This window comes from Thalassophryne amazonica, chromosome 1, assembly GCF_902500255.1.
Source record: "Thalassophryne amazonica chromosome 1, fThaAma1.1, whole genome shotgun sequence".
NCBI lineage: Eukaryota > Metazoa > Chordata > Actinopteri > Batrachoidiformes > Batrachoididae > Thalassophryne > Thalassophryne amazonica.
In genome coordinates this window covers 107,018,304-107,036,310 of record NC_047103.1, presented here as the reverse complement: position 1 = coordinate 107,036,310, position 18,007 = coordinate 107,018,304, and positions in this window count along the sequence as shown.

Below are 18,007 nucleotides of genomic sequence, written 5' to 3'. Positions count from 1 at the left end.
AGTTGCTCCAATTTTGGCAAAAAAAAGTGATACAAATTACTGTCTGAGTTAATAGGGTTTTAAAAATTAACAATTTGCATCATCTGCCTTGTGTCGTTATCATTTTATTATGTTGTAGTATGTTATAACATGTCATACAATCCAGTGGATTTTGAGCTTGTATGATCTTTACTTTGGAGAGCAAGCAGTCAACACAGTCAAAACTATTTCATTTATTATTCCTATTAGCTCAACCAATAATTTGCATCACTTTTCACCAGAATTGATTATTGTCACAAATTGTGCTGGTTTTACCCCCATAACCCCATAATATTCAGTCAGAGATAGTCCAAACTACATTTTAAGCAAAGATTTTTCAATTTTGACCACTGTGTATTTCTTGTAACTAAGCTGCACCACTATAATACCCAGTCGAGGCTTGAAATCATGTGCAATTTGTGGTAAAAGATTCTTTAGGTCATTTGATGTATCGACATCTGAAAATAAACATTAATTTAGAATATGTATGCCAAATTTGGTGCTTTTATGACAAAAAGAACAATACTGTAGGTTAGATATGATGCCCCACTATGTTTGATTTTTATTTATTTATTTTTTTTGGGTGGGGGGGCAGAAATCATATACAAATCAGGTGTCAAAAATCAGTAATGGGAGATGAGCTGAAAACCCATCTCTTTGCCTATGTATTTCCAGTTGCTTAACATAAAACGCACTGGAACATGTCAGTCTGGATAAAAACTGCAGTCACTCATAAATATCTCCATGCATCCACTATGTCAGCTGAATCAACCTCCTTTCCAATATTTGTCCTCTGCTCCTCTATACACATCATCTAACCTTTCCATCTCATTTTCTTTGCTCATCAGTAATCTCCTGGATAATTAGAATATTTCTAATTTCTGAATAGCCTCTGTTTACCTTTAATTACTTTCAAATTAAATACCAAGGAAAATCTGAAGTTTTAGCTGTTTCAGCCTGTTAGTGCATGCACTTTCATCTGTGTACACAGACACATACAGCAGAATCATTAGCAGCAGCATATAACCATCCTGATATAAGTGATCTGCTGAAGGACTTCCATCACATCACAGAATATCCAACATCACTCCACTATTAATTTCAGAGCTAATGCTCATTGAATATACACTACAACACAAATAAATATCTTTGGTAATGTGTGTGTGTGTGTGTGTGTGTGTGTGTGTGTGTGTGTGTGTGTGTGTGTGTGTGTGTGTGTGTGTGGGCGATGGATGTACCTGAGAAGCTTGACGGGTTAACGCAGAGTCTGCTGTCTGTTTCTGAGTGCAGCCTTACACAGTCAGCTCTGCCTGGCTGTGGCTTCCTCTCATTGGCTGGTTGGTTGAAGGGGAGTGAAGTAGAGATGGCCAGTAGCTGAGCTCTGATGAACACTGAGGCAGAGATAGGCTCTTTATTTATTTATTTATTTTTTTATTTTTTTGGGGGGGGGGGGGGGGGGGGGCTGTCTCTTGAAAGCAATTGGAACCTCATTCTTATGTTACACATTCTTGTTATGTTTGAGCAGGAGATTGAGCAAAATCAAGTGGTCATTCAAATCTGCCTCAACATTTTATTTTTGTCTGACGTCTTGTTTTGGGGGCAGCACAGTGGCTTAGTGGTTAGCACTGTTGCCTCACAGCGAGAAGATCATGGGTTCAATTCCCACCTGTGGCCTTACTGTGTGGAGTGTGCATGTTCTCCCCGTGTTTGCGCAGGTTCCCCTCCAGGTGCTCTGGCTTCCTCACACATCCAGTTGTGCGTGCAGGTGTGAATGTGTTTGTTTGTCTATATGTGGCCCGACAGCCTGGTGTCCTCTCCAGGGTGTACTCTGCCTTGCGCTCTATGACTGCTGGGATAGGCTCCAGCCCCCCACGACCCTTAACTGGACGAAGCAGTTGAAGATGAGTGTCTGTGTGTGTGTGTGTGTGTGTGTGTCTCGTGTTTGGCTGTATCGTCTCAATATGCCACTCACTTCTGTCTCCTTGTTTGGCCCACAGACTGTATATATACTGGATAAAGCCTCCATTACATCACCGACTGGTTTTCTATAGAGACCCAGAACAGCCGGTATGAAGCACGTGTCTGGGCTGTGTTGTGGTCATTGCCATGTCCGCAGCCATTGAATGATGAACTCATTAATGCATAAAGGGGTGGAGTGTGAGTGGCTCCGTGTGTGACAAAAGATGCCTGAACACACCCCTCTGTTGGAGTCTGAACCATCTAACCTGGGTTCACGTGTTTATTAAATCATATTTTTGGGGACTGTGTGGTGGCACTCCTAATGATTTTCTTTGTTGCGGTCATTAAGAGTTAAGGTGCTTGTTTTTGATTCATGCAACAGCACAACCTGTGTCGTGATGTGTTGTACTGGACAGTAAACTTATCTTTAACTGGTGCAGATAGGGCACCGGTTATTACGCACAGAGATTTTTGAAATGTTCAAAAAATCTTTCACGCACAAATGTCGTGCTATGTGGCACGATCTAATCTCCAACATGACATGTAGCTCATCAAGTGGAGTAAACAAGAAGTGAACAGAGCGAGTGGTAACGTCAGTGGATCGCATCAGAGCGCAGCTCGCCTGAACATTATAACAAGAAGTTCAATCTGTTATAAACATACTTTAACAGCTGCACACAAGAAGGAAAGAACACGCAACTGTTTTACCAAGCCATGACAATGTAAACAAGTCAAATAATTACCTTTTTAGACAGCTCAAAATACTCTCTGCAGCTTGTTAGGCGTGCATGCACATGGACAGCTCTGTGATTCAGGAAGTGATTAGAGCTGTTTTCAGCGGCCAATTTGCAGAAGATTAATTAAAATGATTAATCCACCACAAAATAATTATTTTATATACACAGCATCCAGCGCAGAGTGCGTGGCAGCCGGTAGAACAAAGCACGGTGTCCAGCTGTGAACACAGCGGGTGGGATCATCACGACACAGGTCATGCTGTTGCGTGAATCAAAAACATGCTTGTGTCATGGCACCTTCATGGGCCATGTATTGTCTGTGTAATCATACATTAAGTGAACCTAACGGGTGAAACTATGACAATGGTCAAAAGCTCTTAGCATACAACATTAAATCTGCACAAATTTTGCAACCGAGATATCTGATCCATTAGGACGCTTCATAACACAAGAAGATGTATTGTTCCAGGTGTTTGTAACAAAATACTCCCAGCAAGCAAACACAGCCTCTACTACAGCAAGCAGACGCACTGAGTGGACTCTTGACTAATGGAGATACTCCACTCAGCCGCTGTCACTCAAAGCGGCCACAAAACTTTGACTTAAAACATCTTAAACTAAGAAGTTAGAAAAACAAATTGTCATGGAGGAGGAAACTATCTATAGAGACCACAACCGCTTTGTGTGCCCGGCTGTAAAGAATTTCTGCTCTAAAGTTGACATTTTAACATGGAGTCCTGTGGGAAAGCACTCAGTTTTTGGAGCTAGTCTCAAGTGGCCAGTCAAGTAACTGCACTTACACATTGGCTTCATTTCACATGAAGGCGACAGGTTGCCAATTGGTTTAGCTAAATGCAATCAATTTCCACCTGCTTCTACATAACTTGTCTCATTTGATTGTTATTTAAAAATCACAGAAAATATTAAATCATTTTTCTTCCAGTGATGTTCAGTGTTATTCATCAATGTGCAGTATTTGTTTGTTTTCAGTTTAATTCATTCCCCCAGCAGTTAGCCAAGCAAGCACAGGATTACTGGAGTCAGTCAGTTGATCAGTCAGTGGATTTACATAATTTCTCTCAGAAACTCCATTAAAAAAAAAAATTCCATATTCAGCTCTGAAAAATTTTGGTTGCTGACAGATACAGTTGAGGATGAAAGTACCTTCTGTTTGGGGCCATGTTGTTATCTTATTTTTTAACATGTTCAATGACTATAATATAAAATAATGTCAGACAAGCCCTATCAAGTTGCTTGTGAGGCCTTGTTGCTAATTGCTAGATCTTGGTGTTTAACAAGGCTGCTGTGCAACTAACATAACAGTGGATTAATTAGAGTAAAGACAATATATTGTATAAAGGCCCGGTCACACGGCACGAAGGGCAATGAAGCTCAAACGAAACAAGAAATCTGGACTTCTGTTGACTTTCATTGGCATTGTTTAAGGGCACCTTCACACATAGTATGAATTTGGTCGAATTGCGCATGAAGTGCACATAAAGCAGGAATCGTATGCAATCGTAGCTGCCTCTCACACCTTGTACACCTGTTGCTACAACTATTTGCACATACCAGCAGCTGAAGGACAGAATGTACACTGTGAGAGCCCATCGAACCCTCGTGGCAGATGTCGGACAAATTCCAGGTGACAATCACGAACATCTAACACCGCTCATATGGCACTTAGAAAATGTGTGGCCATTAGCATGACAGCAGTCAACAGACAATCACTGTCGAGCTGGATGTGAAATTTGTCTAAGTGCCCCACAAGTGTGGCTTTGCAAACAGACACAGTGACACATCAGCCTTGTTTCCGTGGCGCTGCTGAGTGCCGACACGATCCTCGATCACTGTGTATTTGTTCAGTTGAGGATGAGGCTCTCTGATGGTGAATGCCAATGAATAGATCTTGGACTTTATTTACAAAAAGTATCTCACTCTATGGTAAATCTGCATGGCGTAGACAGTTCTCAAAAACTGAGTGATTGTGGAAGAAAGAGAAGAGTGCACAGTGCAAGCTTTGCATTATATAATATCAGTTATACAACTCCAGCTACAGAGGAGGATTTTCTTAAAAAAAAAAAAAATGAAAATTAAGCTACAAATTTCCAGAAGGTACATCTGAGGTGCAAGCTTTGATTTGATCTGGTGAAAGAAAAGAAAGAAAATCCTTCTCCACTCTACTCCACTATGAAGCTAAGAGTGGTGATGCAAAATGCAAAATTAACACATAAGTCTATAACTTCTTCTGGGTTGTCTTGGTGGCTTGGTTGGACCTAAATCTTGATTGGTTGTCTTCAGATTCAGATATCTTAAAATGTATTTGTGACTCACTGAATTTAATTCAACTCAATTCATCGCTCCTCAATTTAATAATAACAAATGCCCCCACAAGTATTCTGATGTCAGCATTTTTTGGAATGATTTGAGTGACCATTGTGTGATTGCAGTAATACCATACTCCCCAAAGCCAAACCACGCATGTTACTTAAAGGAGATTTGAAACATTTTTGCAGACTTTCTTGTATGATCTGTCTATTTTTGAGTGGAGCTGAATATACATCCCTCTTTGGTGATATTGCATTGGCCTGGCAATTGTTTTATTAAAGAATTCTTGAAGATAATAAATAAACATGCTCCTCTGCATAAATTCAGAATAAAGGGGCAGAATAATCCTTGGTTTTCCACCAACTTTGGAAACCTTTTAAAAGAAAGGGACAATGCCTGGTCCAAGTTATGAAAAACTAAAACAGAGCCTGATTGGCTAACTTTTTGTCTCCACATCAAATGCACCTTCTTAATTAAGAAGGCTAAATAAATCTGAAATTTATTTATCTAAAATTACCAAAAATGTAAAAGATCCCGAGAAGTTCTGGAGGTTGTGAGATCTGCTTTTGGTGCTACATCCAGTAGTTAGCTGCCCAAATTCCTTGTCAAAGATTCTACAAATCTGACTGCTAAATGTGCCATGTTAAATTATTTAAATAAATAACTCTAAATAGTGAAACTGCTGGAGCAATACCACCATCACACATAGCCGGAATCACGCGTGGCGTCGGATGTATGAATCAATGCACATCCGAAAGGTGCCAGATTTCAGTTCTAAAATGTTCTGACAGCCATCTGTGGAAGTCCACACAGTTTGTCAAAATGGGACAGTGGCCCAGAGTGTGATGCACATGTTCAAAACTCTCTGAGCACCGTCGAGATGGGACACCTATCCAACGGCAGTCCATGTGTAATCTGAGGACCATCTGACCTTAGATTACATATTTTGACGGCATCAAAACAGCATCTGAAATGATCTGATCGCGGTTGATTGAGCTCTGAGATTAATTGGTCACAGCCAGGCCCGGCGCCAGAAAAAAATATTAAGGGGGTGATGAGTTTATCACAGGGGGTGGGGTTGCCCCCCCCCCCCCCCCCAAAAAAAGTGCGCACTGGAGGGGACGTGCCTCTGAGCATGCGTAATGAATTGGGTGCGCTCCTGGAAAGCTTGTGTATTTAGGCTACACCATTGTAAGAGACTGACTGACTAAGAGTAAAGAGTGATGACAGTATTTTTTTAATTATTATTTGAACGTATAGACCCTCGGTCAAGTGATCTCCTGCATACCACAAAACCAAACCAACAACTGATCTGAGAAACAACACGAGACAGTAGATTAACCCCACATACAACTCCATCACAAGCGTAAACACAGCACAATTGGGCATGACAGTCACACAACGGGTCAAAGATAAACCAGTACAGACATCACCGGAACATGAGCGTCATCATGATCACACAGAACGTGTTTCATAAAGGGAAATACATACCATCAGTTTGAATTGTAATTATATGGTGCTGTTTAAAAACCCCAAAGACAAGTTACAGATGAACATTCTGTAACATTCCCGGCAGAAAACAATTGTTTTTGGAGGCTCTTGACGATGCTACGAGCGTACCTTATGGGTATTTATTAGTGGATTGCACACAGGAGTGTCCAGATCAGTTCAGACTGAGATCGGGATTACTCCCGCACGAGTGGCCCGCGGTTTATTTACAGAAAGATAAACGGATATGAGAGTTGTGTGGGCCGCTGAAGAGGAGGTACTGCTGGCCCACCACCACAAGATGGCGCCCTGCTTGAAGAGTGGGCTTCAAGCACAAGAGAGCATCGGAGCGACCAGGAGTGACAGCTGTCACTCATCATCCGTACCAGCTGTCACTCATCATCCGTACCAGCTGTCACTCACCCACTACTCATCACCACCACCATAAAGGCCGGACTGCAGCTCCACCTCCCCGCCGAGAAATCAGCTACCATTCAGGTAACCTTCTCTGCTGTGATTTTGTTGTATCTAAACATTGTTCTGTGTGCAGCCGTTTTCCTGTGGACTCAGTCTGAAGCTGGATTGGTGGATATTGGGAGTGCGACGGTCTTTGCCTCTCACTCCATCCAGGGAAGAGACTAACAGGAGCTGCACGGGTGAAATTGTTTCTGGAGGTGGAGGTTCTCCCTCCTTAAAGAACACAGACTGTGGGATTACTGAGTGTGCGAACTCACACTCATCAGGACTGTCTCTGTTCTCTGCTAGCAGTACCGGGTCTGACTGCTGAAGACAGCGGCCACCTGGGGCGCAGGGCTTGGCGGCTCCGGTGTTCTTCAGCTCCGTTGGTGGTGGAAGCTGTGTGGGATCCGACTCTTCTCTCGCCAGGCGTCTTCTATCGTCGAGCCTGCCCACACGTCACCTGGTGTATAATTGACAGTCCACCATATTGTTATTGTCTGTACGTCGTTGTGCGATTCACAACATTAAATAGTTACTTTTGGCTTATCCATTGTCCGTTCATTAACGCCCCCTGTTGTGGGTCTGTGTCACAACACTTTCACAACAGGATTTCTCGGCCAGCATCATGGATCCCGAGGGGTGTCAACCATCGCTTGAACAGCCAATGGAAGAGCGAGGTGCACAGGCGCCAGCAGGAGGCGTGTTGGGTGAGCTGCAGCACATCCTAACCGCCTTTACCGCTCGGTTGGACTTAGTTACCGAGCAGAGCAGTGTTCTCAATCGTAGGATGGAGGCTCTCACCGCCCAGGTGGAAGCGCATGCTCAGGGCGCTGCTGCAGCACCTCCTCCTGCTGACCGTGTGCCAGAAACAGACATTCCGCTGGTCGTTCAACGAACCCCCCCACCTTCCCCTGAAGCATACATAAGCCCTCCGGAGCCGTACGGAGGCTGTGTGGAGACATGTGCGGACTTCTTGATGCAGTGCTGGCTCGTCTTTTCACAGCGTCCCGTCATGTACGCGTCAGACGCTAGCCGGGTGGCTTACGTTATAAATTTGCTTCGAGGAGAGGCACGCGCCTGGGCTACAGCGCTTTGGGAGTAGAATTCACGGCTCCTAACGGTTTACACTGAGTTTGTGAGGGAGTTCCGACAGGTGTTCGACCACCCTCATAGAGGCGAGACTGCTTCAAGTGTGCTGCTGTCGATACGGCAGGGGCGTCGGAGCGCAGCGAAGTATGCAGTTGACTTCCGCATCACGGCAGCGCGAGCCGGCTGGAATGCTGTTGCGCTCCGCGCCGCCTTTGTAAACGGACTGTCTCTGGTCCTTAAGGAGCACCTGGTGGGGAAGGACGAGCCGCGGGATTTAGATGGGCTTATCGACCTGGTTATACGGTTAGACAACCGTTTAACAGAACACCGACGGGAGCGAGACGAAGGGCGTGGTCAGGCACAAGCCGTCCCTCTTCCTCCCGGGTCCGAAAGGGAGCCAACTTCCCCACGCTCCGCTGCCAGGGCTCTCCACGTGACAACAGCTCCCCCTGCTGACGTTGCTAGGGAAACGAGCAGGGCCAAAAAGATCAGAGACAAAGGAGGCTGATCCGTGGAGAGTGTTTTCTCTGCAGCTCTACCGAGCACACACAGAGAGAATGCCCCAAACGGTCAAAACAGCAGCACTCGTCCTTAGAGACTGGGCTAAGGGTGGGTCACAACACCCACGTGGGGAGACCCCGACGATCTGCACGTATCCCAGTCACGATCCTGAGTGGGGATCTAACCCTTCATGCCCCAGCACTGGTGGACACGGGGTCGGAGGGGAATCTGCTGGATAGCAGATGGGCAAAGGAGGTTGGGCTCCCTCTAGTGGCCTTACCGTCACCATTGTTGGTGCGGGCACTAGATGGCACCCTTCTTCCACTAATCACACACCAGACACAGCCAGTGACATTGGTGGTGTCTGGGAATCACAGGGAGGAGATTGTGTTTTATGTAACACCTTCTACCTCCCGAGTGATTTTGGGTTTTCCATGGGTGTTAAAACACAATCCCCGGATTGATTGGTCGTCTGGGGTTGTGGTTCAGTGGAGCGAAACCTGCCACCGGGAGTGTTTAGGATCCTCGGTTCCACCCGGTGTGACAGCTAAGGAGGAGGTTTTAGTCCCCCCAATCTGGCGGCGGTGCCAGCCGAGTACCACGACCTTGCTGACGTCTTCAGCAAGGATCTGGCACTCACAAGCCCCCCACACTGTCCGTACGATTGTACCATTGATTTGATACCGCTGAGTACCCGTCCAGCAGGCTGTACAACCTCTCACGTCTGGAACGCGAATCAATGGAGACCTACATCCGGGACTCGTTAGCTGCTGGGTTGATCCGGAACTCCACCTCCCCGATGGGTGCTGGTTTCTTTTTTGTGGGCAAGAAGGACGGCGGACTCCGTCCATGCATTGATTACAGAGGGCTGAACGAGATCACGGTTCGCAACTGATACCCGTTACCTCTGTTGGATTCAGTGTTCACGCCCCTGCATGGAGCCCAAATTTTCACGAAATTGGATCTTAGGAATGCTTATCACCTGGTTCAGATCCGGGAGGGAGACGAGTGGAAGACGGCATTTAACACCCCGTTAGGTCACTTTGAGTACCTGGTCATGCCGTTCGGCCTCACCAATGCGCCCGCGACGTTCTAAGCATTGGTTAATGACGTCTTGCAGGACTTCCTGCATCGGTTTGTCTTCGTATATCTAGATGATATACTCATCTTTTCTCCGGATCCTGAGACCCATGTCAAGCATGTACGTCAGGTCCTACAACGGTTGTTGGAGAACCGGCTGTTTGTGAAGGGTGAGAAGTGTGAGTTCCACCGCACTTCTATGTCTTTCCTGGGGTTCATAATCTCCTCCAACTCTGTCGCCCCTGATCCGGCCAAGGTTGCGGCGGTGAGAGATTGGCCCCAACCAACGAACTGTAGGAAACTACAACAGTTCCTCGGTTTTGCAAATTTCTACCGAAGGTTCATCAAGGGCTACAGTCAGGTAGTTAGCCCCCTGACAGCCCTGACCTCCACAAAAGTCCCCTTCACCTGGTCGGATCGGTGCGAAGCCGCGTTTAGGGAGTTGAAACGCCGGTTCTCGACTGCACCGGTTCTGGTGCAGCCCGATCCCAAGCGCCAGTTCGTAGTTGAAGTGGACACCTCTGACTCAGGGATAGGAGCCGTGCTATCCCAGAGCGGGGATTCCGACAAGGTTCTCCATCCATGTGCCTACTTTTCCCGCAGGTTGACCCCAGCTGAACGGAACTATGACGTCGGCAATCGGGAACTTCTTGCGGTGAAGGAGGCTCTTGAGGAGTGGAGACACCTGTTGGAGGGAGCATCGGTACCATTTACGGTTTTCACGGACCATCGGAACCTGGAGTACATCCGGACCGCGAAGTGTCTGAACCCCAGGCAAGCCCGCTGGTCGCTGTTCTTCGGGCGTTTTGACTTCCGGATCACCTACCGCCCCGGGACAAAAAACCAACGATCTGACGCCCTGTCCCGGGTGCATGAAGAGGAGGTCAAGACCGAGCCGTCAGACCCACCTGACACCATCATCCCCGAGTCCACTGTCGTGGCCACCCTTACCTGGGACGTGGAGAAGACCGTCCGGGAGGCCCTGACACGGAGCCCGGACCCGGGGACAGGTCCGAAGGACAAGTTGTACCACCAGGGCTGCGGTCCTTGACTTCTGTCACGGTTCCAAGCTCTCCTGTCATCCAGGGGTGCAAAGGACCGTGGCAGTGGTCCGGCAGTGCTTCTGGTGGGTGTCTATGGAAGCCGACGTCCGGGAGTATGTCCAGGCCTGCACCACCTGTGCCAGGGGCAAAGCCGACCACCACAAGGCCCAAGGCCTCCTCCAGCCTCTGCCCGTGCCTCGTCGCCCCTGGTCTCATATTGGCCTGGACTTTATCACGGGCCTCCCGCCGTCCCAGGGCAACACCACCATCTTAATGATAGTGGACCGGTTCTCCAAGGCGGCCCACTTTGTGGCCCTCCCGAAGCTCCTGAGACTGCAGACCTCCTGGTCCACCACGTCGTGCGTCTGCATGGGATTCCATCGGACATTGTCTCGGATCGTGGTCCTCAGTTCTCCTCCCAGGTCTGGAGGAGTTTCTGCAGGGAACTGGGGGCCACCGTCAGTGTCTCGTCTGGGTACCACCCCCAGACGAATGGGCAGGCAGAGCGGACGAACCAGGAACTGGAGCAGGCCCTCCGCTGCGTGACCTCCACGCACCCGACGGCCTGGAGTGACCATCTGGCCTGGATCGAGTACGCTCATAATAGCCAAGTCTCATCTGCCACCGGCCTCTCCCTGTTTGAGGTGTGTTTGGGGTACCAGCCCCCATTGTTTCCGCTAGTGGAGGGAGAAGTCGGGGTGCCCTCTGTCCAGGCCCATCTGAGGAAGTGCCGTCGGGTGTGGCGTACCGCCCGCTCTGCCCTGCTCAGAGCCCGGACGAGGGCTAAGGCCCATGCAGACCGCCGGCGTTCCCCGGCCCCTGCATACCATACTTTTGGCTTATCCATTGTCCGTTCATTAACGCCCCCTGTTGTGGGTCCGTGTCACGACACTTTCACAGCAATGAGCTCTCTTTTAAAAAGGAATGCCCCCGCTCTTAAAGCGCTAATCAGAGCCGGGGCAAGGGAGCGTCACCACAGCCTGAAGACCTGCAGGCCGGAGCTTCTGAAAACTTCTGAAAACTCGTTCAAGAAATCGAGCCCCCCTACAGGCTGGGTGAAGTTCCTCAATATTTTACAGGAGCGGAACATTCCGGTGGCGTGCGTATCAAACCCGCAAGCCCGCGAGCAGTTTCAGAAGCTTAAAAAAGGATGGAGCAGCTCGCCGGATGAAACCCTTCTTTTAACCGATTCGAGACTTCCAACGCAGGGAAGGTTTCTCTCCATAAAAGGAGGGTGTCGAATTAAAAACTGACTGGCTATTATGATCAAGATTTTTTAAAATACATCGCAGTCAGACACGTTTTTGTTGTGATACAGAATGTTTTTAACATCTGGGAGATTCTCCAGATATCGCAGGATGCTTTTAGGGTAGTATTTAAAGTCCGGGCTGAGGCCGAACGAGTCAAAAAATGTGGCTCGACCATTTTTTTTCAACCTTGAGCGCTAACCAGTGTTCCCCCGGTAAATGTCTAGGGTGGGTGTTTACAATGAAATATACAGGAGGGTCCGGCTTGATCCGGAATAACTCGTCAGACGCGAAAACACCGGCGAACAGGTGTCCTATTAAGCCTCTCATAACAGCGTCCAAAACGGGGACAGATCTCTTCTCCCGCTGAATGCATTGTGATTCACCATACCCAGAACCACATATTTGGGCATGGTTCCTAAAAACAGGTTCTCCTGGTTGCATATCCTGGAATGGCTGGGGATCACGTAAGTCTTAACGTTGATTCGTGATAACGGGTACACGGCGTTCCCTTTCATGAGAGCCGCGGAGTGACCCAATCTCACTGCAGGGGATACGGTGACTTTCTTAACGAATAGGGACGCGCCCAGAATTTTCACCTTGAAAGTGGAGGCCGCCAGCCCCATCAGGCAGAAAGCATCGCTGGCTCGAATTAATTTAACTCTTAGATCAACATTATTCAGAAGAAGCCTCTCGCAGAAAAATATGTCCGCGTGCAGCGGACCCTGAACTTGAAATTCACACGATTCGGCGCTAAAGCACGCTCTGCTCACGAGGCCTTTATTCGGGCCCGCGTCATCCACAGCGGTCGAATTGTGCTGACCCGGGGTGTCTTTGTAAAACAATCCGCCCGTGAACTGCGATTTCAATGAAGCGGCGAAAAGTTCAGCAGCGTCTCAATCATCGCCCTGTACGGGTGCGTCGCGCTGGACTGGGAAATTAGCCGGTCACCCAGAGTCATGTCGACTTGCGAGAAAATCGTATTGAGAGGGTAATTGATTACGCCCACGAGGGCGTCATTAGCCAGGTCAGTCCCGTCGGCGTTTGTAATTTTCAATCGCAGATAAAGCAGCGTATTATTGAGGTCTAAATACCTCTCACCGTCTCTGGGGATAAAAAAACTCGATAGGGCCCGTGTCCGTCAGGGCTGATAACGGGCTGACCTCAACGTATTGGCTTTGCTCGATGGACAGCTGGGTCCCGGGGACGGCGAATAAATCCAATTCGCTCATGGTGCATTTGGGGGAATTATTTCATAAAAGAGACATTGTTTAAGAGAAAATATCCCCGGACAACTTCCTCTTGTTATGCTTCCTTCGAACTGTTCTGCTTTTTCCGGGGGTCTTTTGCTTTTTAACCGTTTTGATCCGTTTCCCCGGGGGGCGTTTCCGGGGCCTTCTTGAGAGCACCATGATTCCGGACCCCCGCTGCTGCTCGGGTTCCTGACTCCGTCCGGCCCTCTCAACAACGCGGCTCACTACGTCGGAAGTGATGCTTCGAGCTGTGTTTTTCAGGTGAGGTTTGGCGATCATGTATCCTTGTTTAATCAGCGGCGACACAAATTTGAACAGTTTCGAAAATATGTTCCCGAGCCCGCGCCCGTACATAACAGGAGCGCTGTGGAAGCCGTGAAGGCCATTCCCGACTTGGTTTTCATAGTAAGGCACAAATCTATAAATGGCGGCTTTATGCGCTGCCCCGGCCATTTTTTTATCCCGCCGGTTTAAAATGTAATGTCACAACCACTTTACCGTATCTGAAATTCACCAGTCGATCTTGATCACTTTTGATTTCGATGCATATCGTCTCAATATGTCTTTTGGAGACCGGGATGTAATAAGCGGGGTTGAATTTCTTTGTAATTATTTCCCCGAAACGACCTCCAATTTCAAACGCTCGGAGGAGAGGAGCAAAAGCGTTGCCCACCGCCTGAGGCTGTACAACGGCTGTATAACAGAACAGGTGATACATGCCCGCTTTTATATCGGGGTAGCGGGGAGAGCTTGTGACCCCGGGTCCGCATCTCAGCCATTGATTAGGGTGTATCCCCAGCATGTACGCCGTCGGGGCTTCAAAATATACCTGGCAGGTACCGTCTCCTTCCTACAGAAACTTTTTCTGGATATCGTCATATTTTAAAGTCAGCTTCGGATCTATAGTCTTCAAACGAGGGTTCATCCACGCTGCAATAACCTCAAAGTTATCGTAATATCCCATGTCAAAAAATTGCGAGTGAACGGCGAGTTTGTTCTTGGGTTGTAAGCCCGTAATTTTCTTCACCTGAAACGTACAGCAAGGCTTTTCCGGGATATTTAACCAGGTGTGTGGATAAGAAATTTCCATCAGCGCCACATCTCAGTCACCCTCTAGATCCAGGTGTCGAGCCAAGTCCACCTGGTAGCATGAAATTGTGTTGTCCGGGAATACTTTTAGGCTGGCGTTTGAAGGCAGAGTCATATAAAATCCGTGTTTCAGATCCTGATCCATTTCTCATATGTCGGTTGAAGATAGATGTTGTCATATTTATACGGCCATCAGCTGGTCCGCGGGAACCCAGGAGTTAAATTTCTCGGGCCAATTTTTCCATCTGACAAATACAAATTTCTTCCCCTTGGTAAAACGTTCACGAATAAATTCTTGAACCTGATACGGTCTGTCTTTTGCTATTTTAACCTTCTGCAATTCTGGTTCATAGAATCAATCAATCAATCAATCAATTTTTTTATATAGCGCCAAATCACAACAAACAGTTGCCCCAAGGTGCTTTATATTGTAAGGCAAGGCCATACAATAATTATGTAAAACCCCAACGGTCAAAACGACCCCCTGTGAGCAAGCACTTGGCTACAGTGGGAAGGAAAAACTCCCTTTTAACAGGAAGAAACCTCCAGCAGAACCAGGCTCAGGGAGGGGCAGTCTTCTGCTGGGACTGGTTGGGGCTGAGGGAGAGAACCAGGAAAAAGACATGCTGTGGAGGGGAGCAGAGATCGATCACTAATGATTAAATGCAGAGTGGTGCATACAGAGCAAAAAGAGAAAGAAACAGTGCATCATGGGAACCCCCCAGCAGTCTACGTCTATAGCAGCATAACTAAGGGATGGTTCAGGGTCACCTGATCCAGCCCTAACTATAAGCTTTAGCAAAAAGGAAAGTTTTAAGCCTAATCTTAAAAGTAGAGAGGGTGTCTGTCTCCCTGATCTGAATTGGGAGCTGGTTCCACAGGAGAGGAGCCTGAAAGCTGAAGGCTCTGCCTCCCATTCTACTCTTACAAACCCTAGGAACTACAAGTAAGCCTGCAGTCTGAGAGCGAAGCGCTCTATTGGGGTGATATGGTACTACGAGGTCCCTAAGATAAGATGGGACCTGATTATTCAAAACCTTATAAGTAAGAAGAAGAATTTTAAATTCTATTCTAGAATTAACAGGAAGCCAATGAAGAGAGGCCAATATGGGTGAGATATGCTCTCTCCTTCTAGTCCCCGTCAGTACTCTAGCTGCAGCATTTTGAATTAACTGAAGGCTTTTTAGGGAACTTTTAGGACAACCTGATAATAATGAATTACAATAGTCCAGCCTAGAGGAAATAAATGCATGAATTAGTTTTTCAGCATCACTCTGAGACAAGACCTTTCTGATTTTAGAGATATTGCGTAAATGCAAAAAGGCAGTCCTACATATTTGTTTAATATGCGCTTTGAATGACATATCCTGATCAAAAATGACTCCAAGATTTCTCACAGTATTACTAGAGGTCAGGGTAATGCCATCCAGAGTAAGGATCTGGTTAGACACCATGTTTCTAAGATTTGTGGGGCCAAGTACAATAACTTCAGTTTTATCTGAGTTTAAAAGCAGGAAATTAGAGGTCATCCATGTCTTTATGTCTGTAAGACAATCCTGCAGTTTAGCTAATTGGTGTGTGTCCTCTGGCTTCATGGATAGATAAAGCTGGGTATCATCTGCGTAAAAATGAAAATTTAAGCAATACCGTCTAATAATACTGCCTAAGGGAAGCATGTATAAAGTGAATAAAATTGGTCCTAGCACAGAACCTTGTGGAACTCCATAATTAACTTTAGTCTGTGAAGAAGATTCCCCATTTACATGAACAAATTGTAATCTATTAGACAAATATGATTCAAACCACCGCAGCGCAGTGCCTTTAATACCTATGGCATGCTCTAATCTCTGTAATAAAATTTTATGGTCAACAGTATCAAAAGCAGCACTGAGGTCTAACAGAACAAGCACAGAGATGAGTCCACTGTCCGAGGCCATAAGAAGATCATTTGTAACCTTCACTAATGCTGTTTCTGTACTATGATGAATTCTAAAACCTGACTGAAACTCTTCAAATAGACCATTCCTCTGCAGATGATCAGTTAGCTGTTTTACAACTACCCTTTCAAGAATTTTTGAGAGAAAAGGAAGGTTGGAGATTGGCCTATAATTAGCTAAGATAGCTGGGTCAAGTGATGGCTTTTTAAGTAATGGTTTAATTACTGCCACCTTAAAAGCCTGTGGTACATAGCCAACTAACAAAGATAGATTGATCATATTTAAGATCGAAGCATTAAATAATGGTAGGGCTTCCTTGAGCAGCCTGGTAGGAATGGGGTCTAATAAACATGTTGATGGTTTGGATGAAGTAACTAATGAGAATAACTCAGACAGAACAATCGGAGAGAAAGAGTCTAACCAAATACCAGCATCACTGAAAGCAGCCAAAGATAACGATACGTCTTTGGGATGGTTATGAGTAATTTTATCTCTAATAGTTAAAATTTTGTTAGCAAAGAAAGTCATGAAGTCATTACTAGTTAAAGTTAATGGAATACTCAGCTCAATAGAGCTCTGACTCTTTGTCAGCCTGGCTACAGTGCTGAAAAGAAACCTGGGGTTGTTCTTATTTTCTTCAATTAGTGATGAGTAGAAAGATGTCCTAGCTTTACGGAGGGCTTTTTTATAGAGCAACAGACTCTTTTTCCAGGCTAAGTGAAGATCTTCTAAATTAGTGAGACGCCATTTCCTCTCCAACTTACGGGTTATCTGCTTTAAGCTACGAGTTTGTGAGTTATACCACGGAGTCAGACACTTCTGATTTAAAGCTCTCTTTTTCAGAGGAGCTACAGCATCCAAAGTTGTCTTCAATGAGGATGTAAAACTATTGACGAGATACTCTATCTCCCTTACAGAGTTTAGGTAGCTACTCTGCACTGTGTTGGTATATGGCATTAGAGAACATAAAGAAGGAATCATATCCTTAAACCTAGTTACAGCGCTTTCTGAAAGACTTCTAGTGTAATGAAACTTATTCCCCACTGCTGGGTAGTCCATCAGAGTAAATGTAAATGTTATTAAGAAATGATCAGACAGAAGGGAGTTTTCAGGGAATACTGTTAAGTCTTCTATTTCCATACCATAAGTCAGAACAAGATCTAAGATATGATTAAAGTGGTGGGTGGACTCATTTACTTTTTGAGCAAAGCCAATAGAGTCTAATAATAGATTAAATGCAGTGTTGAGGCTGTCATTCTCAGCATCTGTGTGGATGTTAAAATCGCCCACTATAATTATCTTATCTGAGCTAAGCACTAAGTCAGACAAAAGGTCTGAAAATTCACAGAGAAACTCACAGTAACGACCAGGTGGACGATAGATAATAACAAATAAAACTGTTTTTTGGGACTTCCAGTTTGGATGGACAAGACTAAGAGACAAGCTTTCAAATGAATTAAAGCTCTGTCTGGGTTTTGGATTAATTAATAAGCTGGAATGGAAGATTGCTGCTAATCCTCCACCCCGGCCCGTGCTACGAGCATTCTGACAGTTAGTGTGACTCGGGGGTGTTGACTCATTTAAACTAACATATTCATCCTGCTGTAACCAGGTTTCTGTTAGGCAGAATAAATCAATATGTTGATCAATTATTATATCATTTACCAACAGGGACTTAGAAGAGAGAGACCTAATGTTTAATAGACCACATTTAACTGTTTTAGTCTGTGGTGCAGTTGAAGGTGCTATATTATTTTTTCTTTTTGAATTTTTATGCTT